At 42.3% G+C, this 26,832-nt stretch overlaps 1 long non-coding RNA gene across 1 annotated transcript in view; it reads left to right on the forward strand.

Annotated features, from left to right (window-relative positions):
* LOC125631890 (uncharacterized) overlaps positions 1-26,832 on the forward strand; it is a 442,082-nt gene that overhangs the window by 68,177 nt on the left and 347,073 nt on the right. The window contains exon 2 of the long non-coding RNA XR_012667122.1: positions 8,341-8,418. This is a non-coding gene — a long non-coding RNA (uncharacterized LOC125631890). The remainder of the gene's footprint in view (positions 1-8,340; positions 8,419-26,832) is intronic.

The raw sequence follows: 26,832 nt of genomic DNA on the forward strand, positions 1-26,832 counted from the left end.
GTTTCTTGACCCAAGCTTCTTAGAGTTCCAATCTGTGGTAGCAATTAAACGTCTATTAAGTATTTTTTGTACAAAGCACAAATTCCAATAAGCATAGTATAAAAGTTAAGGCAAAGTAAAGTTAGGAAAGCTGCTTTTGAAAAGTCTGTGTAAACACTCATGGGGGTCATAAACCATTTTATGGTCAAGGAGGTATTATCTTTCTGAGCCTTAGCCAGTTTCTGGATGACCGAAAGCCAGAGGTAAAAATAAGCCGGTACGCCCCGGTACAGCACACCGGCAAGAGCTGGTGTGCCGTATCAGGGTGGATCGGCTTCCCCAGGTGCAATTTAAAGGGCCTGCGACTCCCAGCAGCGGCTGGAGCCCCCGGCCCTTTAAATTGCTGCCAGAGCCCCGCTGTCAGAGCCCTGGGGTAGAGGCAGCGGGGCTGGGGTGGTGATTTAAAGGGCCTGGGGCGGTAGCGGCGGCCGGAGCCCTGTCCCCGGAGTCCTGCTGCTGGAGCCCCGGGGAAGCGGCGGCGGGGCTCTGGGGACGATTTAAAGGGCCCAGGGCTCTGGCCGCCGCTACCTCCCAGGGCCCTTTTAAACTGGTGCCAGAACCCCTGGCTGCCGGTGTTACCCTGGGGAGGGGGAAGGAGGCACTTGCTGGTACAGGGTGGGTCGGGGCTGGCGCTGACCTCCCCAGCCCCGTACCAGTAAGTCCCTAGACTTACTTTCATCCCTGCAGAAAGCAGAAGCCTTCTGTAATTTCTTTAATTTGCTTGAACATATTATAATATAACTAACCCTTACACAGATGTTGTTTTCAAGCATCCTGGCAATAACATACTTGTAGGTATATTTTAATATTCTGTAAAAGGGCACACAAGTTTGTATTGACCAACATTACAAAAATGTTACAACTTTCATTAATTTTTGCATCAATATTGAGGTCTGTCCCCCACAAGAGTGCAAGAGGAGGCATAGCTTTAAATAGCTTCCTTGCTAAGGAGAAATTTAGCTAAACATTCCCATTGCTCATTAAGGCAATATTGGTTCCTCTCCTTCTTTTTACCTTTCAATTAAACACACAGCACTTTACACCCGTGCTGTGCAAGGTCAAGCCAAGAAGCAGCACTGCAGAGTAAACAGGTGAGAGGGAGTTTATAAATAGTTAAGAGGATAAATATGATCTTTAATACTGGAAATAACCTTCGATCCTGGCAGTAATAGGGACTAGTGGGGTCATCTTTTTTTTAAAAAGGTATTTTATTTGTGAAGACGTTTTTAACTGAGTAAAGTGGAGGGGCCAGCTGAAAAGGTAAGGGTGAGAACTGAACAAGTTTTCATTTTCACCAAAGTGTCAAGCAATTTTTCATAGAAAAGAGAAATCGATGGGAAAGAGTTGGAGACAAATCTTATACTCTTCTTTAAAAAATGTTCCGACATCGGTGTAGAGAAGGGAGTGTGTTCAAAAGAGACAGGGTATGTCTACACAGCAGCTGGGAACTGTAATTCCCAGCATGAGTAGACATAAACTCACTAGCTCTGCTCAAGCTAGCATGCTAAAATAGCAGTGTGGCCATGGTGACAGCTTGAGCTAGACACCTGAGTACGTACCCAGAGGGTCGGGCGGCACTGTACTTGGGCAGCTAGCCCCTGCCACTACAACCACAAAGTGACTCTTATGTGCTACCTTGAGCACAGCTAGCCCATGTATGGGAATTACACCTCCCAGCTGCTGAGTAGATGTACCCATAGTTAACAGGACTATTCATGAGCATAAATTTCAGCATATGCCCTATGAGATTGCAGTATCAGGGCCTTAGTAGCTGTAACTTCTAAAACCAAAACTTTCTGAAGAAAAAAGAATTGGACATAACAGCTAGTATTAGGGAAGGGAACAGAATAATCATCTTTTTTTTTCTTTTCTGAGCTAACTGAATCTTTTTCATTTATAGTAGATGCCTGTTTATCTGTATCAAATTAAGTTCTTGGGTTTTCTTCAGATAAATGGGAGTCTGGTAAGGTCTCTCATGTAGTAGTAAGTCAGTCAATCATATGGAATACTACAGCTGATTGGCAATTTTTCAATGAAATGGTTTTTCATCAAAAATGCCCTTTTGTCAAAACTGAAACTTTTTGTGAGAACACATCACTTTCAGGAATGTTTTGGAAAGGTTTCTCAAGTCCAGGAGGGAATTTCTGATCAAAACCAGAGAGAGATTCAGAGCAGGGACTTGACTCCTCCAGGTATCCCATCCAACAGGTGGATGCCCTAACCACCAGGCAGGTTGTGTGTGGGTGTTAATTTGAAAGGTCTGTTTTATCCAGACACGTTACAGGAAAATCTTTGATATCTCAAGTTTTCACTCAACAGGAAAAAAAACATTTCCCAGTGTGACACACTGTACATCAAAGTACCACTGTGGAACCCCCATATTCACCATGGTGATATATGTTTTGTACAAGTGTACCTTGTGAGGTATCATTTTAAAAGTCTTGACCTGTTGAACATTAATATCTTTTTGGATTGTATGTGGTATCATTGTATGTGAAGTTATGAAGTATTGCTACTGAAATATGTTGTGAGGTTGGGAACACCCACAACCAGCCTTCGTTACAACAAAGGAGTCACCATCAATAGCCAGACAGTGCTAATGGCTCATCAACACCCATCAAGAAAAGAATCCACTATCCCAGAGACTCCTTAGAGAAGGCAGGTATGCAGTGGAGACTGCTTGATCAATGGGGACTCTCTGATCCCCACATCACAGCAAGGATCTTTCCAGTAAGCTGGAAGAAAATATAAAAGAGTGGAAGTGACATCATCACTTGGCCTCTCCCCCCACTCACCTCCAACTCAACACCTGGAAGAATGTCTGGAGGACTTTGAAGAGAATTTGGTCCCAGGCCAGAAGGGAATCTGTGTATTGAGGAACTGTAACCTTCTTGTAATGTCTGTCAGGGTGACAAAAGCTGTTTTAGTCTAAGCAAGAGTTGAATCAAAGTTTAGGATTTAGAAAGCTTGTTTACTTTTTATTTGCTTAAGGTAACTATCTCTGACATTTATGGCTAGCACTTCTAATCACAATCTATTTTTCTGGTGTTAATAAATCTGTTTTACCTAAAAGAGTGTGTTTTGGTCGAAGTGTTTGGGAAATCTCAGCTCAGGTTAACAAGAGATGTTGCATATCCACTACCCTTTTGTCAAAGTGGTGAACTAGGTAATGAGTAAAAAGAAAAGGAGTACTTGTGGCACCTTAGAGACTAACCAATTTATTTGAGCATAAGCTTTCGTGAGCTACAGCTCACTTCATCGGATGCGAGTGAGCTGTAGCTCACGAAAGCTTATGCTCAAATAAATTGGTTAGTCTCTAAGGTGCCACAAGTACTCCTTTTCTTTTTGCGAATACAGACTAACACGGCTGTTACTCTAAAACCTGTCATAGGTAATGAGTTTACACTGGCCAGGCTTCTGAAAGACAGTACAGTTCTGGGGTGCAAGGCTGGAGAGTTGTGGGGAATAGTCTGGAGCATCTTTATTGATGGTTCATGAGTGGCTGATCATTCATGTAACTCAGTTGGGTGTGTCCCTGCCTGTGGATGTGTGTGTAAGTGCAGTACCTATCAGAGGTTTGTAGCTTGACATCAGCATCACCATGTAAGAGGCAGCCCAGGTTGGTGGGACAGAGGGCTCAGTGGTCCCACAGTCCAGGTTGCACCCCACGGACCCCATGCCACCCATCCAGCTCTACTGGAGAGCAAATACAAATTTTGATAATACAGTATTCAATTTTTTAAGATTATTGGATAGTTAGTCAAAGACCTTCTCACCCCCGCCACCAAAACCCTGTCGGGCACTGTGATAAATTAAAGATTATGACCCTCCTTTCATGGGTGGAAAGTTATCAGTAAAAAGGATTTGAAACAACTCCCACTGTCATTATTCATCAGTATAAATAGGAATGTGTGGTTAAAACCAATAAGAAATGTTTAAACAATGTTGTTGTTTTCCCTGCTTAACATCTAAGCAGAAGTCGGTTTAGCTGAGAAATGCATTGATGCAAATCCATCATACCGTTTGTATGCATTATGTAGTGTGGTCTGGTAGCACCCATGCAATAGATTTGTCACCTTTTTCAAAGGGGTTAAACACAGCTATAAACATTCACTCACTTCAAATCCAACAAATCTGGAAATTTCATTTATCCCTTTGAAACAAATTTTTAAAATATAACTTTTTTTCTTTTTCTTAAATTACCGACTAACATCCAGGGAGCTGAAGATTTTGAATCTAATCTTTGGGTAGCTAATCTTCGCAGCAGCTGATAAGGTTGGAGACGACACAAGTTCTATAAACGAGAGAACAAGAAAAGGCTTTTGAGTGGGGAAGGATGGTTTTCTGGCTAAAGCACTATTTGGCACCTGGGGTCTGGATTATATTCCCAGCTCTGTCACATTCTCCGTGTGATTTGCCCAAATTCACACACCCAATACTTTCAAAACCTCCCACTAAATTTGAGTGCTTTGATTTTTGGTTGCCCAACTAGAGGCACAGAGGGTCTGAGAATCTGAAATCAAAGCTGCTCATCTAGCATGATCTAGCCCAAAATTTCTCATCTTCGATAACCAAAAATGAAGACACTGAAAATGAGTGGATACATTTAAAAAACTAAACCTATCTGTGCCTTAATTTACCCATTGCAAAATGTAGAGTAGAGCTGGTTGGGAATGGGAATTCCCATTCTCTGGGGTAAGTGCTAACATTTCAGATAGAAAATATTTGTTTGATTCAGAACAAAAAGTGGAAATTTGGAAATTTCTGAAAATTCTGAAAAATTTTGATTAGGGACCATTGAAATGTTTTGTTTAGACTTCATATTTAAGATATATAAACATTATATTTATATAATGTAAATGAATATAAAATTAATATTTTAATATATATATAAAAATAATAAAGAAATGAACTGAAACAAAGTCTTTCAACTTTTCTCATTGGAAAATTTTGTTGAAATTGACACCTTGTCATACAACATTTTGATTTAGAAGAAACTGAATTCTTCAGCAAAAAACGGTTCAGTTGAAAACTTCTCAGTCGGCCCTAATGTGAATGTTTACCTTCCTCGCTCCAAACCTTTGTGAGTCTTAGCATTCATAAAGTGCCGTGAGAACGTCATATGGAAGGCTGTTCTGCAAATTATTATTTTATTACGGGCATGGATGGATAAACAAAAATAACAAGCTTATCTGAAAACCCTACAGGAATACCAAGGCAAGCACTGGAAGAGGTACTGATCTTGCGTATCTAATTTGGGCCCATCTTAAGTGTCCTGACACTTCTCCCCCTTTCTGTCAGTTTTGGGGACTTTTGTTCAGCCTGCTGTGTGGATAGGCGAACAGTAGAGTCATTTCTCCAGAGAGTCCCCCACTCTTGGAAGGACTGAGTTATGAGAGCAGGAATGGCTCAAATCTACTGCTTCTTGATTGTGGGAGATGTGTGAATGTAAGCAGCTCTTTCAAAGGGACAACTATAATTGAAGTATTAAAGGAGCTTGATATTATTAATGACCTCTGCTGAAAAGCACTGTTGAATTACCATCTGTTAGCTCATCACTGCCAAATCCCTGCAAGACTGGGCTGGCTGAACATAAGCAGGCAGAACTGCTAGCTTTGAAGGCTTGTGAACAGGGGGAAGCTATTGTGAAATAAGCGAGGGTGTGAATTTTAAAACACTAACTTTCCATTTGGACACTTATTTCACACTAAGACAACCTTTTTGCAGTTTATCTTAATCCACAAAAAAGGCAGATGGTGTGTCCATACAGGGAGCAAGTATTAAATAGCTATTCCAGGCCATTTCCTTGCGTGGACAAGCCCTTGAGTTTTGTTTTGTTAAGGCTGGTAGTGGTAACGTTAATGGTGTACAATTTGCACTGTCGTTTGTGTTAATGTTTGAGACCCTACTCCTCTTTAAAATCAGTGGGAGCTCTGCTTAAATAATAAGGATTACAGGATTTGGTCCAAAAAGAAAAGGAGTACTTGTGGCACCTTAGAGACTAACCAATTTATTTGAGCTTAAGCTTTCGTGAGCTACAGCTCACTTCATCGGATGCATACTGTGGAAACTGTGGATTTGGTCCAGTATTTCCAGAACTGGGCACATTTCTTGTTGATCTAAATCATGAGCCTGATACTTAGAGAAGTAAAACAATTAGCTAAATTAGCTTCATCACCACTGGAAACATAGCAGAGCAAAACTTGCAATGTGGAAAATGACAACATTAATAGGAAGCGTTAGTTTATACGTCTCAGACAGAATTCCATATTATGCATTCCAAAGATGGCTATTTTTTTCTCCTTCTTTCCCATATTAATCAGAGACTTTTTTTAAAGACATACAGATAAGAGAATTTCATTGCCAGAAGTGAGTTCCAATGATAGGAGCCTGCCACTGGGAAAGCTGTTTTCTGTAATTATGTGACCTACCCTAGAAGATGACAGTCACAACGTTCCACTGGAACACAACTGTTGTGGGAGATCGTGGTCTTGGGGGCAGGGGGACAGAGAGAGAGAGAGAGTCCCTCAAGTGCCAAGTGCTGATGTTTTGGATGGCTTTGAAAATCATAAGAGATTTTACTTGACTTTACAGCGGGGAAGCCAGTGGAGTGAACAGTGCACTGGGGTAGGTGCTGTTTGTGGCAAGCATTGTTGAGCATGCAGGTGGCTACATTCTCAGCTAGCTGGAAACTTCCACAGGCTCTGGCTTTGCTCCCTAGGAACAGAGAACTACAAAATAACCAAGCCTATAGGTCACGTATGTGGATCACCATGGCCAGTTCAGAGTCTGATTTGAACAGGGCATAGTCTTCTGGACAGCCAAAGATGGAAGAGGGCATTTCTAGCAGCTGCAGCTGTCTGGGTTTCCAGTAGTTGTGAAGGTCCCAGAAAGTAACAGTCTTGATAGCTGAGAGGCAAACACTCTTTCTGGAGAGGAAAATGGAGGAAGCAATCAGTAGCACTCCATTTTGTTCAGCTTCAAGCAATCATTCTTCATCCAGATGTTGATGCCTCCCAGCCACTGGAATTGGTGATGTCTGTCTGATATAAAGGAAATGTTGAGGTGGATATTCTCCCTGCATGCTGACATTTCAGCCCATGGTGTTGAGTAATCACAATCTATTAAGTTACCTGGCACTTCCCATTGTGAGACCCTGTTTTCAGTGGCTTATACCTTTGCCAAACTTTAACTGTTTAGGCTGAAATTTTCCATGCCAAGGGTCTGCATCAAACTGAATTGTTAGGGGAAATTCAACGTTTCTGAGAACCAGGCTAGGGAAACACATATTTTTGGCATTCAAAAACAATTTTGGCAGTCTTCTTTGAGAAGTTCTAGAGCCCCCATGCTTTGGAGCAGGAACTTAAAATATGGCAGGAGACTGCCTTTGTTATCAAAGATGTGCCTTTTGCTCTTCCTATGAAAATCTGCTCAAATTTATCCAAGCTATAAATCTTTGAAAAATCTCATTCACCCACATGTTCAGCTGAGACTTCTTAGAGTTTATCAGCTTAATTGCCTGAAGATTCGGCCTGCACAGGGCATGCTCCAGACCTTCACAACTTCTAAATGTAAACAGACTGTGCATGCATCTGTCTCTAGTGTGCTGTCAATGACCTCCTTGCTGGCACCCGGCAGCATGGAGGAGGAAGCTACCTGGGTAAAATACAGAGGGAGCAAGAGTGGGGCTGGAGGCAAGGAAAAGGAGTAGACTTGGAGGAGGATCCTGTTGAGGTTGGCACCGAGAGAGGGTAGGAGTGGGAGGGGAAAAGAGAGGAACTGGGAAGAAAGACTGTGGGTAGGTCTGGCTGGGACTAGCGGGGCAAGGAGGCTGGGACTGGAAGGCACAGAGGGGAGATTGGGACTGAAGTGAATGGAGGAGATGGAGTCAGCTTATGTTGGGTCGGAGGGACACTGAGAATTGATCTCTGTACATATTGTACACTGATACAAGAGTCCTTTGGAAATTGTATGTGATCATATAATTGAAGGCTGTATCATAATGCATATGCACAAGAGGAGCTGAATTAAGGTTGCATGGCCAACCTTAAATCTGGAATTTCCTAATCCTTTGAGTACTTGATTTTGTAACCACCATTTTTCTGTACATGTATAATTTCAGGAAGGTGTTGCAAACCATTGACAGGAATAAAACTTAGTATCTAGAAACAGGTGGCAACCTTAAAAATTAAATGGTAATTTTTAGGATGCATGAAATATGCTATTAGATATTTTTACTTAAAATAGTTTGTTATATTTGCACATTACAAGTTGGAACACGCTGCTTTTGTATTGTTACAGGCATGGACATAAGGTTTGCTGCGATTCTGGACCAGTAGGAATCAGATGGGACCCTCTTTGGCATCTTATCAACACAAGGTTCACGTTATTATTGAACTTGATTTGGGTATCTCAAATGCCAAGGCTCTGTGTGCTACTTGTGTGCAGCATCTCTGGGTTGGCTCTAGAATGACCAGCTGTTACAGCTGTGGTTTGATGCAAAATAGGCTGGTTATAATGAAACGGCCAAACAGTACAGTCTATAGACAAGTTAAGTGTACATAATAAAAAATGCAATTACTGAAGGGAGGGGGTCTGGAAGCAAAGGGAGCAGCAGTTTTTCAGGAACGCTCCGACTGAGGGTAAACATCTGTCTTGTAATTTTTTTTCCCCTGCCTTATGCTCACAAGACACTTAAAAGCTGAGTTTTCCTGAGCTTCTATGGGTTAGTAATATCAGTCTGAAAAGCAAAAATAAAGTCACCACATAACTGGTTTCCAGCATCTGGGTCCTGAGTTTCGAGGGAACTTCTGAACTTGACAACATCCAACATTGGTCCCCCACCTAGTCCCTAGTGGTTGCACATACATTAGGTGAAGGAGAGAGCTCCAGCTAATATGTGGTGGAGAAACCCATCTGGGTTGGGGCAGGGAGGTTGGGAGGAGTCTGGGGTTTGGAATAATTGTCATGTGACTTGGTGGGAGGGATTGAGAAGATGGGCATGCATTTTTACTGAAGTTTGTCTGAGACACCTTTTTAAAATAATTCACTATGCATAGGTGCCTTTTAGTAGATACATTAAGAAATAAAAATTATTCTTTTAATCATATTAGATTAATTAGATTAATCAGATTAGATTATTTCGTTATTAAGGGAAATTAATTCAACAAGAGATGGAAGCAGGAGAGACTGATTTAGCCAGATTTATCCCACACAAAATTAGCAAGTGTATTAAGGTATTACATCTTCAGGCAAAGTGTTCACAGACTGACCTGAGATCCTGGCTTCTCAACTTCTCAGAGTGGACTTTAACAAATGAACTCTTATACGAGTGTCCTGCTGTAGGGGGTTCTGAATATTTTGTGGCTCTAATGCCATTTGGTCATAATTAGAGCTCATTGAATGATTCTTTGTGAATGTAGCCCTTTGTTTGGTTTTTATAAAGTTGGCAAATAGCTTGTGAACGCTGTCGTGTTGTCTGGAGTGGTTCACGACCATGACTGCCTACCTCAGGGCAGACTATCAAAAACAGGGCAGCTACCTCAAACTGGTGTTATGTTCTATAATTAGATTTTACAAGTCAGTAATAAATGTGAACTTCTGGGTCACTGTATAACAGTCTCACCATGGAGTCACAAAAAGTCCCCTTAGACTCTCCAGTCTATCTTGCCACTCAAGTAAACTGGACTTGAAATACCAGGGAGGAAGAGGAGCTATTTAAGTTAATGTTAGTGGGGGAATAGTTCCGCTATTGTGAGGAACTTTCCTGGCTTCTGCACTACCCTGTGAAGTAGGCTAGCGAAAGGATCTGAGTCCTTGCTCCCACTTCCTTTACCCAGAGGCCTCCCTGCCCTTGAGGACTCCCCTTTAACTCTCCTGTCTGGCAGAGTCCTCGTAACCCCAACAAGGCTGGGCCCAGGATTCCTGGGGAGCTCAACCCCCCCAACCCTGCTGTGGTCACCTAGGACAGGGGCTAAGGTGTCCCCACTCCGGGGTACTCTCTCTGCACAAGGCACTTCTCTGACCCACTGACCATTACATGCATTTGCTTTAAATTGTAAGTTATTTAATCAACAATTAATTTAAAAAAGAGTAAGGAAAAATGGGAAAGGTTAAAGGAAACACATCACCCTGCTCCGTGGCAGGGAACATCACAAACTGTGTCTCTGGAATGTCAGGGCAGTTCATAGTCTGTTCCTTGTAAGTCCCAGGCCTTCTTCTCAGGCCCTGGCTGTGCTTCAGGGATGCTGTGGGTTGGACACTCGCTCTGGTGGTGGCCACATGCTCGCAAGCTCTAGGTGGCAGGGCCCTTCTTCCCAGCGTTGCCCCCTCCCTGTCAGGGTTACCAATCCCCCCCACGAGTCTGGCCTGCAGAGCCTCCTGGCTGAGGCGTCTCCCTGCGCTGGGCCCACTGCCCAGGGTCCCCCTTCGCTCTGTCCAGCTGCTCATGACACCCGGCTCTGGACTGCTCCAGTCCCAGCTCCAGCTCCACTCTACCTCAGCACAGCTGCTGCTCTGCCTCCAGCTCCCTGGGCTGCTTCTCTGGCCCCTTTGGCTCTGGTTGCTGCAGCTCTGCTCCCAGGACAGGTCTGCTCTGCAGGCTGCTTCTGTGACTCTGCTCCCAGCACTGACCTGCTTCGTGGGCTGCTTTTCTGGCCCCTCTGGCTCTGTTTGCTGCAGCTCTCCTCCCAGGGCAAGTCTGCTGTCTCTGGGCTGTGCCTCTGGCTTTGGGGCTGAAGCTCTACTCCCAGGACAGGGTCTGCTCTCTCTGGGCTGCTTTTCTGGTCCCTCTGGATCCAGCACAGCTCTGCTCCCCAGCTCAGCTTGGGCCCCTGCTTTCTCGTTAGCTTGGCCCCACTCTGTCCGACCCAGGCAATTCCAGCTCACACAGAGGACGGGACCTCCCTGGCCTCCTGACTCGCTGGTTAGCCTGCCCGCCCTGTCATTCAGGCTGACCTGGAGCATTGGCCTTTCCCCATTGCTTCTAGGGACGGGCAGTCTCAGAGTCCTGATTCCCTATCAACCCTTCCCCCTTTTAGTACTGGGAGCTAGCAACTAAAACACCCCCACTGAATGTTAGTAAGGGGGCAACAGTCCCCTTACATTAAGCACCAATGTGGACATAAGAACAAATGGGTACAAACTGACCATCAACAAGTCTAGCCTTGAAATTAGACTAAGGTTTCTAACCATCATAGGGGTGAAGTTCTGGAATGGCCTTCCAAGGGAAGCAGTGAGGGCAAAAAACCTAACTGGCTTCAAGACTGAGCTTGATACTTTTATGGAGGGGATGGTATGATGAGACTTCCTACAATGGCATGTAGCTGATCTTCAAGTGCCAGCAGCAAATATCTCCAATGACTGGTGATGGGACAATATATGGGGAGGGCTCTGAGTTACTAGAGAGAATTCTTTCCAAAGTGTCTGGCTGGTGGGTCTTGCCTACATGCTCAGGGTTTAACTGATTGCCATATTTGGGGTTGGGGAGGATTTTTCCCCCAAGTCAGATTGGCAGGGGACTTGGGGGGCATAGGTGCCAATTCTGTGGGTGCTCCTGGCTCAAACATCCATGGAAAAAATGGATGCTCACCAGCCACAGCTGTTTGGCACTGCACCGATCAGCTCTTTGGCAGCTGGAAGAAACGCTTGGGGATGGTGGAGAGTAGTGAGAGGTGGGTAGGTGCAGGCTTTGGGAGAGGGAGCAGAGCAGGGGCAGGAAGAAGTGGCGCAAGAGCAGGGCTTTGGGGGAAGGTGCGGAGTGGGGGCAGGGTCTCAGGGCGGAGCACCTCTGGAGAAAAATAAGTCGGCACCTATGCTGGGGGGGTTTTCACCTTCCTCTGCAGCATGAGTCACTTGCAGGTTTAAACTAGTGTAAATGCTGGATTCCCTGTAATTTGAATTCTTTAAATCATTGAGGACTTCAATAATTCAGCCAGAGGTTAGGGGTCGATTACAGGAGTGGGTGGGTGAGGTTCTGTGGCCTCCAATGTGCAAGTGGTCAGACTAGATGATCATGATGGTCCCTTCTGACCTTAGAGTCTGAGTCTAACTCTATAAATGGTTACTTACACCAAAAATCACACAATTTTCAGATTGCTTCCAAGTCCCAAGAGACCAGTCACTTACCCCAGATCAACTGGTATCCTAGGTCTTACCCCAGAGACAATGCCTGTAGCCAATCCTATAATTAACTAACTAAAGGTTTATTAGCTAAAAAAAATGAGTTATTGAGAGTTAAAGCAGGTAAAATATATGTACGGGTGAGTCACAGTATATGATTCCAAATGGTCGCAGAGATGTAATAATCTGCCAGTTTCCCGAAAGTCTCTCAGGGCTACCCAGAATAATTCTGGGGATCTCCGTCTTCTTGTTAGTTATTCTGTTCTGTAAGAATCCAAACAGTCCAGAGATGCAAGATCTTTCCCTGAATCCATACTTATGCTGCTTCTTCTCTCAGAAAACAAGCTGACAGGGTCAGCACCCACATGAGCTCTTTCTTAGATTGGCATTTGGAGTCTTTGATCTCTGATCATCACACACAATGACCACTTGTCTTCAAATGTGAAAGAATTAGCACTTTCCTGTTAAAGTTCATTTGCCTTACATGAGGCTTCTTTCTCCTTTGATGGGTTATTTAGTTACAGGGGTATATACAATGTAAATGTTTGCTGTTGCATTATAACAAAATACAGATAAGTGAAAACAGTGCATACAGCATCCCATTAGTTTTCATGAAGTTTAAACGCCAAATACATCATTATACATTTAACAATCAGTTTGATCTGTACTAATACACAAGTGAATTGGTCTGGCTTCTAGCTGTGAGTTTGTCAGTTTTCAGCTGAACCTACAGTTTTGATCAGAGCTGGTATCAGCATCACAAACCCATCCTGATTTCTTGGAAAATATTCATTATTCAGTGAACACGTGGGGTGAATGCTTTTCAGCCTGCCGATTCTTAGCAAACTGTTAACTCTATTCGCTTTTCAGCATTTGTAGTGCATGTTTGGTTACCAAAGTCACTTGGTATCATGCCTGCTCCCTGGTGGGATGAGTGAAATTTTTGAAACTAGGGAATAGCAAATGCACCATTTTCCAGTATAAGTTTTGAACAAATAAACATTATGCTAAAATCCATGAAATGTTTGAGGTGTAAACATCTTCATGAATGAGATCACACAGTTACTCAGCTTAGTCATGTGCACATCCTGATGATTCTGTTTTTATATTCAACCAGCTGTAACCTTGATATCCTTCTATAACTGAGGATGTGTCTTCACTGCACATTTAACCGGGGCTCTTATTTGCATTTTAGCCCAACTTCCTCCTACCATCCACACAGAAAATCTCTGACCTGGGTTTGGAGGTGCTTTAAGCCTGGTTAGCTGAACCAGCTGGGGATGTGGTTCCACTTTTACCCAGGTTTGGGCCTGACCAGTTTACAGTGAGGACATATGCAAATTCAATTGTATGCTGCAGTGCCCTTCCCACAATTCCCTCTGAAGGACAGACAAGTTCTACTGCAATTGACACAGTTGACTGGAGAGAATCCTGGAGCAGCTCAGCTCAAAGTGCCCTGTGATATGGCCCCAGACAAGTGCTGGTGAGTGCAGTAACAGAGAAGGCGCAGTAATGTGGAGGGAGCTTTCCTGTGGGGATGCTCACACCTAGGCTAGGCTAACTTGAGTGTTCAGACCCAGGTGCCCATCACCTAGGTTAACTGCAGCAAAGACATAGCTGCCAAGGTATCTGTATGGTTCACAACATTTTTCCTTCTAGCTCCTCAAACAAAACAAGATTCTACACTGAGAGTTCTAAAGCCCACAAAGCCTGGATACTTTGCAACCTGATTCCTTATTAGAAAACTGCTGGGACTGATTTTGCCCTGGAGAAAGCAGGTGCAATTCAGTTGATTTCAACTGAGTAACACCCATGTAGAGCAGTTCTACTTGGCCCACTGTGCACATTGATAAATGTTATACAATGACCACCTGAAACTATCTCTCAGGATCTTCCCATAGCCCTTTCTTGTGGGAGAATGGATTCTTTAGGTATTTTAGCCAAAGACACTGAATTCCAAAGGCAGATGGTAATCACACATTCAGATTTAAGCAGACTGAAGACATGAGAGAGGGAGAGAACGAATTGGTGGAGCTTAAAAATGCCTTTGTAGAGTCTAAAATTCCCAGTTTTATATCCAGTGAAGCTGTATGCATACACAATAAAACCTATATCTTCTTGGACATGGAATCGGTGAAACAGCTTTTATCAGACCTTCCATCTGCTGGTGCCCCAGGGTATTCAAACAGTAACTAATTCCAGAAAGCCAGATATGTGGCTAAATACAGGCAGATTGTATTTTATTTGGTTGGGTTGTTTTGCTGAAATTCTGTGAAGTGTATAATAAAGAGTTTAAATATACTCTAGCTAAATGAAGAAAAAATTGCTATAAACAAACGTATGAGACTCTTTGCTCCCTGGACTTTGTCTGCCCTGCAGCAAGGTGCCATGTATGTGTGGAGCATAGCATTTTGGATCATTATAATTGCTCTTCCTGGCATAAGTGAGACATCTGTTCCTCCCCAAACACTGGGTGGACAAAAATACCCTAGGCGGTAAATGTATAACCATTAGACATTATGTAGCTTCTGGTTGTGTTTTTAGTTCTTAGTTGTTTCTCCCACGTTCAAGTGAAACATATTTCGACTTGTAGACTTAGGACTAAGGCAAGCTAAAAAATGAAATCACAAAAAGGATCATCATTTTTCACTATGCCCTGCAAGATCCATAGGCATATGCTCCCTCTCAGTAGTATGGTGCAGCAGAGAGACAGCATGTGGAGGCTGGAAAGAAGAAAAAGGCATCTACTCAGTAGCAGGCCTCACAAAGTAGCTGCATTTCTTTTTGTGTGTGCCAGGCAGGAAGGAATTCAACACCATGTATTTGGGAGTCTGAGCTGGGAGTCTGGAGAACAGACCTTCAAAGTGGCAAGACAAGTTATGTGGGCAGCAATTCTATAAGGGCCCTATCAAGGTTTCAAGCCCATCTCCCTTCCTGAATAGGTCTGTATCCTCTCATACCTGTATTAGACTTCTTTGATCAGAAGTTCTTAACTTTTTTCTTTCTGAGGTCTGCCCTCCAACGTCAAAAAAACTCCACAGCCCAGCTGTGTCACAACAACTTTTTCTGCATATAAATGCCAGGGCCAGCATTGGGGGGCAGCAAGCAGGGCAACTGTCTGGGGCTCCAAGCCACAGGGGCCCCTGAGAAGCTAAATTGCTCGGGCTTCAGCTTCAGCCCCCAACAGTGGGGCTTTGGCTTCAGCCCCAGGCCCCAGGGAGTGTAATGCCGCCCCTACACTCTGGTTTATTTTGGTGGCCCCCCTGAAACCTGCTTGGGGACCCCCAGGGGGCTGCAGTTGAGAGCCACTCTCTTAGATAGTCTGGTCTGGCTGGCTGACTGGGGGGGGGGGGTGAAAAATCTGAGGCAAAAGAGAGACTTCACACCTTGGCCTTCTGCACGGGAGGGGAAAAGGCCATTAAGCAATATGGTAATTAGGCTCGTTAGGCTCGGGCTCACACACCAGCACGGTGGGGCTATGAGGAAAAAGAGAACGAGGAGCAGTCTGGGGGCAGGGACCACTCTTTGTGGAAGGAAAACAGAGATGAGACTGGGGTCCCAAGAGCTCCTGGGCTTCCTAAAATAATGTAATTTGGGTCTGTCCTTTCCCAGTGTAAGACTAGATGGCGCTAAATATGCATGTTTGTTTTGAAATTATTTTCTCTAATGCTTTGTTCCATTTGCTAGTAAATGTATTTGTCACAGGCTCCCAGAAGAGGAAGAGACAGATGTACAGTTGCACCTGCCCAGTTATAGGTGGTTGGCGTAGTTGGGTGTTGTTTCAAGATACAATATAAGAGTGGGAGAATTGCAAAGCACCCAACATCTCAGGGGTACACTCAGAGACCAGAAAGGGGGCAGAGATGTAATCCGCCTTGTAACCATGACTGTTCTTTTAATATAACTTTTTTTTTTCCTGACTACTGTTTCTCATTATTTCAAGTATTACTGGGCTGGAAAGGACTAATGGCTGGGAGTGCTGTGTGAACTGGCAGTCAGGAAAATTCAGGAGGGGAGGAAAAAAAGATAAAATATCTCATGGATTTTATATCATTTCCATAATTTTTCTGTTGTTTTCTTAAACTGAATTAGACCCTGCTGCCGCCAACACTTGTGCGCATACTTAACTCTAAACAGAAGAGTAGTCCCATTAACTACAAAAGGACTACTTGTGCGCTTAACATGTATAGGTATTGGTAGAATTCGGGCTCTGGCTATAAGAGTATGATGAGCCAGCTCTCAGAATTATCTGCTCTATGCCTCACTCTTTGGGTTGGTCTCCTTCTCGTTCTCAGTGCTGCTGGGTAGGAGAATAGCATGAAATTAGCTGATTGCATGACAATCCTCTGTTAATGCTTTTGAAAGTCAAGAAATGTTTAAAATTATCTTTAGAAAGTCACTGAAATACAATGAAAGGGAAATTCAGTATTTCTACCCTTATTGTCTGTCTCTTTGACTCTCTGCATCTCAAATAGGCATTGATCTCCTTGTTGCCTTGGGGGGGAAAAAAGATGCGAGGAAAACACATCTAGAAATGTTTTTATCTATCTTTTTATAGCTCATTTCTCACTCCACCTCCAGACACTAATACTTCTGAGCTAATTAATTAAAAACCATGAAGGCATAAAACAAAACAGTTGCAAAAGCATTTTGGTTTTTTTTATTATTATTTTCTTATCTTCTCTATACAAAACCTTCCCAAATCTAAATAAAAACCCTTTTTAGACCAGCAAAAAAAATCACAAATCTGAAAAGGATGATATTAAAAATATTTTCCAGAACGTCTTAATTTTGCGTCTTTCCTCTATCTCCCTGACTCAGTCCTTCTCATTTGTTCCTACACAGAAATTAACGCTTTATAAACCAGCAAACTTTCTGTTAAAGATCAGTAAATTCCCTCTCTAAAGATCAGTACCAAGTGACAGACTCATTTAAGAAAATAGTGGGGTCATTAATATTTATTCTTTTAATACTTTTGCAGATAACCATTTTATAAAAGCAATAACATACTTAAGGGTGTGCAAATGTTTTCTTCAATGCCACTAATCATTCAGTTGAGATATGATTGTATAAAGAAAGATACTTTTTTTTTTAGTTGTGTCCGGATATACATTGTGGCAGATAAAGAATCAGGCAACATGCTTATAATAACTTCTTACCCTGGGACAATAAAATAAAGTATGTCCTAATAGACCATTTGTTATCCTGTGTTTATGACTGATGGGAATTGTATGGCACAACAAATATATCTTATAAAAAAAATTCATGAGTGTAATAAAATACCAAAAAAGTTATCTGGTATTTATATCAAAGCGACATTTTTAGTATGCTTATATTTTTCCTTCAGCACTTGCCTCCCCCAGACTCCTTTGTCTCCCCATAGTTATCTCAAATGAATAGAAAGTTCTGAGACCTGTTTAAAAAATGATATAGTGAGGTAGACAAGAGTAATACATTTTCAAATCTGTAGAAAGAACTCTGAAAACTGATCTCTGCTCAGAGAAGAGCAAATGCCTTGATTTATAAATAGCTAAAAGTATTAATTTTTTTCAAAGATATTTTAATTAAAAGTATAACTTTAAAAATATTATTTGTCTTTTCTGTTTACAACTGATTAATTCTGATTTCATGGTGTTGGACCATAGTGCAGAGCATATGAGCACAGAGTATATAATTTGAATCTTATTTAAGAGTCTCTGCTGCTTGTCATTCTGTTGTGATAAACTTTTCTTAAGTTGGAGTAAAGGAGGATACAGGACAATACTATCCCTCTTCTCTAGTAACCAGAGGAAAAACTGGAGGATAGAATGGTTTCCAGCTGAGAATCCTTATCCACTTCTCCTCCTAAAGCTCTGTTTCCCAACGGGCTCCCTATCCCCACCAATGGGAGTGGGAAGGAGACACTGACACCAGCTTCCTCTCCCAAAGACGCATGTCATGATTTTTGCATGAATACTCTCCTTGATAGGGTCTTGTGTATATTGTATCAGGTATTTAAATACTTTCTGAGGAAAGATCCCTGAACCCTCCAGTTTCACTGTTTTACAGCAATGCAGATTTTTCTCTAGTTAGGCCTAAATGATGAAAACTAGAAGAAATTGTGACCACCTCAAGAGTTTTCAATACAAAAAAAAAAAAAAAAAAGGTCTTTCTCTCCCCTCCAAAACTACTGTTTTGCAAAAACGTAATTTCTATCTAAATGTTCTGGTTTTGTGATGGAAAAACTGAAAACTTGCTTCTAAAAACCAAAAAAGCCCATGATGGAAACCCAAAATTTTTCAGTTGCTGACATTTCACAAAAGAACATTACAAGACTTTTTCTGTCTAGCTCTAATGATAACATCTGTAGAAAAGGGAATGGGTATAATAGAAGTATGAGACACAGGAGTGTCTGTGATTCCAGTCCTCAATCACGTGATATGGATCAGTATTAGAAAGGTTACACTTCTGTTGTTATACCAATAAAATAAAAACCAGCAGGATCTTATTAAAGGGAAAAAGGCAAAATACCACATTTACTGTGAATACAGAAAGAATCATAGTAAGCAGTTAGTTATAGTTATAACATTCCATTCAATCTCATATTTATTCACACATTCATTCATATAAACATACACACACACACACACACAGGTTCTGCAAGGTTGTTATCATAGTTACCAGCCTTAGAGTTGCTCATGCCAAGCCACTGGCCAGGTGGCCTGGACATGAGGAGGGAGCAGGGCCTTGTCAGATGCTCATCTGATGCTCCTGGAAGTTGGTTTGCAGAATCAGACCCCAAAGTTCTCACTTTTTAGAGTCTATTTTTATAGGAATTTCTTCCTATGCCAGTCTATGGGAATTGCTTCATCATGCTGTTGGTTTCAGAGTAACAGCCGTGTTAGTCTGTATTCGCAAAAAGAAAAGGAGTACTTGTGGCACCTTAGAGACTAACCAATTTATTTGAGCATGAGCTTTCGTGGACTACAGCTCACTTCCTGTGAGCTGTAGCCCACGAAAGCTCATGCTCAAATAAATTGGTTAGTCTCTAAGGTGCCACAAGTACTCCTTTTCATCATGCTGTTGCTGAATCAATCAGCAGATAGCACATTCCTGACGGCTCCAAGATGTTATCTTGTTCTTTGGTTCTCCCATTCTTGAGGCTGTTGGGTGGATTCCAGTCTGCCCTCCGGGGGGTCCTCTGGTTATTTCCACTTGACGCCTTCTTCAGCCAATGGACACTGGATTCTTAGGCTGGCACCTCCCTGATCATTCAGTTATTATCCACACCAAGCATCCATCCACATACATCCTCTATCTCTATTTTAATCACAATTGTTAATACAACAAAAGGGTGGGGAGTCTCTGGGTGCTGTTTCTGTTGTTAGAGTATTGCTTTGAGTCTCTCTCTCTGTGAATTGCTTTGAGAATAGACTCTGTCTTAGAATGTACTAACACAATTAGCAGCTTGCAAGTTTCACACATAGAGGGAGAGAAACAGTACCAAAACCCAAGAGACCTCTTAATTAGTAATACCCTGGAATTTAAACTCTGGGGAATCAAACTCATTTGTGATTTTAATACAGAACTTCTTTAATATGATCCAACACTGTCACACAGCAAGGGTCGCTATCCACAGGTTGGGGCAGATCGTACAGTGCTGAGAGCCAGAGTGGAACTCAAAACCAGTCCACGTTGACTTGTTGTGGGGGCTGTTTTTGGGTCTCCAGGGGTTTGGTTCAGCTGCATTCACACTGCCACTTGCGTCGGCAAAACTTTTGTCTCTTGCTGGGGGGGCTTTTTAAAGTACGCTTGAAAGACGAAAGACAACACTGCGAAGTTGTCAACAAAACTTTTGTCTTTCATGGGTACTTAAAAAAGCCCCGCCCTTCCATGAGAGACAAAAGTTTTGACGATTCAAGGGGCAGTGTGAACGTGGCTTTTGTCAGCAGGAGTGCTCTCCTGCCGACAAAGGTAACGCCGCTTGCGGGGCTGGAAGTATTTTGTCAGTGTCGTAAATATAAAGGGAAGGGTAAACACCTTTAAAATCCCTCCTGGCCAGAGGAAAAACCCTTCCTTTACCCTGTAAAGGGTAAAGAAGCTAGGATAACCTTGCTGGCACCTGACTAAAATGACCAATGAGGAGACAAGATACTTTCAAAGCTGGGCGGGAGGGGGGAAGAAACAAAGTCTGTGTGTTGTTTTTTGCCAGGAACAGAAAAGTAATGGAGTCTTAGAACTTAGTAAGTAATCTACTTAGATATGCGTTAGATTCTGTTTTGTTTAAATGGCTGATGAAATAAGTTGTGCTGAATGGAATGTATATTCTTGTTTTTGTGTCTTTTTGTAACTTAAGGTTTTGCCTAGATGGATTCTCTATGTTTTGAATCTGATTACCCTGTAAGGTATTTACCATCCTGATTTTACAGAGGTGATTCTTTTACTTCAATTACAATTCTTCTTTTAAGAACCTGATTGCTTTTTCATTGTTCTTAAGATCCAAGGGTTTGAGTCTGTGTTCACCCATGCAAATTGGTGAGGATTTTTATCAAGCCTTCCCCAGGAAAGGAGGTATAAGGTTTGGGAGGATTTTTGGGGGAAATATGTTTCCAAGTGGGCTCTTTCCCTGTTATATATTTGTTAGACACTTGGTGGTGGCAGCAATAAAGTCCAAGGGCAAAAGGTAAAATAGTTTGTACCTTGGGGAAATTTTAACCTAAGCTGGTAAAAATAAGCTTAGGGGGTTTTTCATGCAGGTCCCCACATCCGTACCCTAGAGTTTAGAGTGGGGAAGGAACCTTGACAGTCAGCAAAAGTGCCGACAAAGTACTGACAAAGAGCCTTTACACACACTGACTTTTAGCGACAAGGCTGTGTCAACACAGATAGTGAGTGTATGTTCACGACGTTTGTTTGCTTGTTTTTGAAGGGGACTATATGTCAAACTTAATAGAGGTAGCTGAGAAATTCTTATTTCTGGAGCTGGGATTTTAAGGACATTCTTATACTCAACAATTAGCTTTAAAAATCCTTCCTGAACCCATCCATAGAATCCCTGGGGCAACCCCAAAGGATGCACCTTTCTGTTGGACCAAATTGCCTCTTTGAGCCAAATTCTGTTTTGCCAAATGTGGCTCTTCAGTCACACAGTGTGACCTGTACCTGAACTTCTGTATTTCACTCTGCTGCGGGATGGGAAAAGATTGTAGATACTAGGGTATAGCAGGAGTCTGGCATGTATTAGGAAAGCTGGAGCTCAGGAAAAAATGTAACTGACCATGAGCTGTGTGTGTACTGCCAGATGAAAAGTCTAGTTCTTTGGACAATAGGATAGTTCAGTTCTTTGAGAAATGTTATGTATTCACAGAATTCATGGATTCCAAGGCCAGAAGGGACCACAGTGATCATGTAATCTGGCCTCCTGCATAACACAGGAAACAGAAATTCACCGAAATAATTCCTAGAGCAGATCTTTTAGAAAAACATTCAGTCTTGATTTAAAAATTGTCAGTGGTGGAGAATCCACCATGACTCTTGGTAAATTGTTCCAATGATTAGCTACTCTCACTGTTAAAGATGTACACCTTATTTCCAGTCTGAATTTGTCTAGCTTCCATCTGTAGTCATTGAAGTGCTACATCTTTCTCTACAAGACTGAAGAGCCCATTATTAAATATTTGTTCCCCACGTAGGAGTTTACAGACTGTAATCAAGTTGTCTCTTGGCCTTCTGTTCATAAAGCTAAATAGATTAAGCTCCTTGAGTCTATCACTATAAGATGTTTTCTGATCCTTTAATTTTTCTCATGGCTCATCTTTGAACCCTCTCCAATTTATCAACATCTTTCTTGAATTGTGGACACAGTACTCCACACAATACTGGACACAGTATTCCAGCAGTCGTTGCACAGTGCTAAATACAGAGGTAAAATAACCTCTCTACTTCTGTAGACTAAGCAGCTTGAGAACCAGCTAGCCTTTTAATAGCTTTAGAGCATCATGTTCAATAAACCATTGATATTGCTCCCCACCATATGTAGACTAAGAAATGTAAGTGAGAGAAAACATTCTTGACAGGCTTGCAGAACTTCCCCACCCCCATAATTTAGAGCCTGGAGGCTGGCTGTTGTGACTGCTAATGGCTATAATTGCATGCTGGAAAAAAACACCCTAAATTCCAAAGGGTCAGTGTCCACTGAGAATGTTGCTAGAGTGACTCATTTGTAGTAATAATTATGATCCTCCTTCCTTCAAAAGTGGAGGAAGAGGAAGGGTAAAAGGTTTCCGGGCTTTTCTTATTTGTGAAACACTGGGCTGCGGGATTGCTAGCTTCTGGTAGAAGATCTGCATCAGGCCCATTCCCAGGCCAGTAGTGCCAGTGGAGACTGCTGGCATTTTGAAAGTGGATAGGTGGAAGTGACAAGTAAAGCTTTACTCAGAGCCAGTTTACTGCAAAGGCTAAATATCATAATGTATATGAAATCCAGTAGGGGAGGTCCTGTCTGCCCAGAGGAGATTTCACTACACAGGGTGGCACGTTCTTCTTCTTTTCACAAATGCTGTTTGTTCTATTGCCAGTTCTGTAAAATAGTTTAAACAGATTTCTCTAAAATATGAATGACGTTGTTCATCTGTTTCAAGCAATAGTGCAACAAACGTGGACATATTATTGATTGTACTGTTGTGGATGTTGGGTCTTTCAGGAGAAAAAATATTCCCAGGCATTTGATTTGAGCTAGCACTCTATCAATATTTTAGTGCCTCTTCAGTTTTGCAGAATTTAAGATTTCATTTAAAATTCCGTGACTTGGGCTCCTGGATGCTATGGTAATACGAATAGTTTGCATTTTATTATTATTGTTGTTTAAGTATCTAATCTTTATCGCTTCAAAGAAAAACATTCTGGCTGTAAGCAGATGCAATGGCTTGCTCCTGAGTTTCCAGATGGAAACCTTTAAAGGACATGGTATGAAAGGGTGAGTTGTCTTCGTTTGATTTCAGTGATCTGTTACTTCCGGAGCCTAATTATCACAATCACAAGTTACCTATCAGTATTGTCGTACTATTAATTATTGGCTCTAAATAGTACTTTACATGTTCAGAGTGCTTTAGAGTTGATAATCAACCCTCACAACAATCCTATGAGATAGTTAGATAAGCGTTGTGATCTCCCTTTCATAGAAGCTGAGACAGACAGGCGAAGAGATTGGCTCAAGGCCATCCAGTGAATCACCGACAGAGCCAAGTTTAGAATTTTCAGTCCCATGCAAAGTGGGCAGAACTCAAGTTGAACACTGCTACTTCTTTCCTTATTCTTACCACGGACCATCCTAACAGTTTATTTAATCACAGTCCTTCCGATTTCTAGTGATACCTGTACAAATCACACATATAGTACCATGAAAATGGAGCACACTGGATTCCTTTATACCTGCATTCTTATAAAATACCAGAATAACAGCCAGCCCATGTCTATATAATTTCAATCTGTATTATCTACCAGATACTAGAGACTCTTAACAAATTCTGTATTGGTGCGTATTACATCCAAAGAATAGAGCACACAGAATCATCTAGGAACATAGGAATTGCCATACTGGATCAGACCCAAGGCCCATCTAGTTCAGTAGCCTGTCTCTGATGGGGGCTGATACTATATACTTCAGATGAAGGTGTAAAAACCTCACAGTAGGTAGCTGTGGAATAATCTGTGCCCCTACCCACATGCTTAATTCCTAACAGAGACTGGTTTAAACCATGAAGCATAGAGCTCTGAAGTATTTCTTCTTACCTGTAACTGCAACTCTTTTATAGAAATCACCTAGATGTCACTTACTGAGGAAAAAAAGTTACAGCAAAAAGCTCTCAACAAAATCATGATTCACTCAGTCATCAAGCTCTCATTGCCAAAAATGAGTGGAATCTGCTTTCATGTCATGGCATAAATTTAAAATGAAAATTAAAGGGGATGTGGAATAAATCTAACCAGCTGTATTCTTAAATGAAAATTAGCCAAATACAATACCTCCCTTTTGTAGAATCGACAACCATTTGGGGCATCTTCTGGACCAATGAAAAAATGTAATTGTTTTCCTTCAGCTCTGCTGGAAATAAGGTACATGTTGCTCTTTTCTCTCAGCACTGAAATAATCTCCTCACATTTTTTCAGTGAAGATATGCACACACAACTTCCATTAACTTCTCAAGAGGTATTTATGTGTTACAGCAAAATTTAGCACTTGTGAGCCTTCACACATCTATATATGAAATAAATATAACAGGTCATATTATCCTGTGTCTCAAAAAAATGGAAATAAAAATCAGGACCAGTACAGGCTCATGAACATAATTCCTTTTAATAGTATTATTGAGCTCTTACATAGCCCTCCTTTAATTTTTGGAGATCAGTCTTTTACAAAGATTGGGGTAATCCTTATCTCCATTTAAGACATGGAGAAACTAAGACACAAAGAAATTTGTGATTTCCCCCCCACCCCATGTCACACAGTGGTGGCCTAGGAGGGGAAACCAGGTTTCCCGACTGCTAGTTTTAAAGCACTTTCCAGCGCAGTTGCTTTAAGGAGCAGGGTTTAGCTGAATAATTGTTTGAGGGTGGATGTAAAGAAAAAAAATAATTCTTATGAAGTTATAGTGGGATCACTGGACATCCTTTAGAATGATATTTAAAATGCATGTTAGAACTGTTCAGGAATTATTTTTTTTCACACTGGAAAATGCTGATTCATTGAAACTGAAACTTTTCATGCAAACATATCAGTTTAGATAAAAATGTTTCTCAGGCCCAGGGTGGAATTTCTGGTCAGAGAGCAAGCAAAACCCAGAATTTCCAATAGCCTGGCAGTCAAGGCACTCACTTGGCATATGGGAAAGATCCAGGTTCAAGTCCCTATTCCAAATCAGGATGAACAGGGATTTGAACCTGGGTCTTTCCAACATGCCAAGTGAGGTCCCTAACTATTGGCTATTCTGGGGTGGTGCCCTCTCCTTTCATGAAAAATCTTAAAAGGTCTAATTTTTCTTTTTATGTGGAATGAAAACAAATGTTGAAACCTCAATATTTTTTGTGAAACAGAATTCTTTGTTTCTGGCCAGCCCTAGTAGATGGGTCTGTGATGAAAGAGTAGAAATAAGCCACTTGCACGTGTAGATCAAGCATTGCCCTCATTTATTTTTATGAAAGGTACACCAAACACAAAATCAGTCCTGCTCCTAGACAAGAGAGCAAAGTTGAGTGGATGGGTGCTGCAGTGGTGGCCATCTGTGCAAGCTTGTGGCCATCTGTATGTTTTAAAGTGTCTGGGAGCCAACTGCCCTTCTAAACTTAATGATCATAGAATCATAGAATATCAGGGTTGGAAGGGACCCCAGAAGGTCATCTAGTCCAACCCCCTGCTCGAAGCAGGACCAATTCCCAGTTAAATCATCCCAGCCAGGGCTTTGTCAAGCCTGACCTTAAAAACCTCTAAGGAAGGAGATTCCACCACCTCCCTAGGCAACGCATTCCAGTGTTTCACCACCCTCTTAGTCAAAAAGTTTTTCCTAATATCCAATCTAAACCTCCCCCACTGCAACTTGAGACCATTACTCCTCGTTCTGTCATCTGCTACCATTGAGAACAGTCTAGAGCCATCCTCTTTGGAACCCCCTTTCAGGTAGTTGAAAGCAGCTATCAAATCCCCCCTCATTCTTCTCTTCTGCAGGCTAAACAATCCCAGCTCCCTCAGCCTCTCCTCATAAGTCATGTGTTCCAGACCCCTAATCATTTTTGTTGCCCTTCGCTGGACTCTCTCCAATTTATCCCCATCCTTCTTGTAGTGTGGGGCCCAAAACTGGACACAGTACTCCAGATGAGGCCTCACCAATGTCGAATAGAGGGGAACGATCACGTCCCTCGATCTGCTCGCTATGCCCCTACTTATACATCCCAAAGTGCCATTGGTCTTCTTGGCAACAAGGGCACACTGCTGACTCATATCCAGCTTCTCGTCCACTGTCACCCCTAGGTCCTTTTCCGCAGAACTGCTGCCTAGCCATTCAGTCCCTAGTCTGTAGCTGTGCATTGGGTTCTTCCGTCCTAAATGCAGGACCCTGCACTTATCCTTATTGAACCTCATCAGATTTCTTTTGGCCCAATCGTCCAATTTGTCTAGGTCCTTCTGTATCCTATCCCTCCCCTCCAGCGTATCTACCACTCCTCCCAGTTTAGTATCATCCGCAAATTTGCTGAGAGTGCAATCCACACCATCCTCCAGATCATTTATGAAGATATTGAACAAAACCGGCCCCAGGACCGACCCTTGGGGCACTCCACTTGATACCGGCTGCCAACTAGACATGGAGCCATTGATCACTACCCGTTGAGCCCGACAATCTAGCCAGCTTTCTACCCACCTTATAGTGCATTCATCCAGCCCATACTTCCTTAACTTGCTGACAAGAATACTGTGGGAGACTGTGTCAAAAGCTTTGCTAAAGTCAAGAAACAATACATCCACTGCCTTCCCTTCATCCACAGAACCAGTAATCTCATCATAAAAGGCGATTAGATTTGTCAGGCATGACCTTCCCTTGGTGAATCCATGCTGGCTGTTCCTGATCACTTTCCTCTCATGCAAGTGCTTCAGGATTGATTCTTTGAGGACCTGCTCCATGATTTTTCCAGGGACTGAGGTGA

The sequence above is a fragment of the Caretta caretta genome, chromosome 2, assembly GCF_965140235.1.
Source record: "Caretta caretta isolate rCarCar2 chromosome 2, rCarCar1.hap1, whole genome shotgun sequence".
NCBI classification, from domain to species: Eukaryota; Metazoa; Chordata; order Testudines; family Cheloniidae; genus Caretta; species Caretta caretta.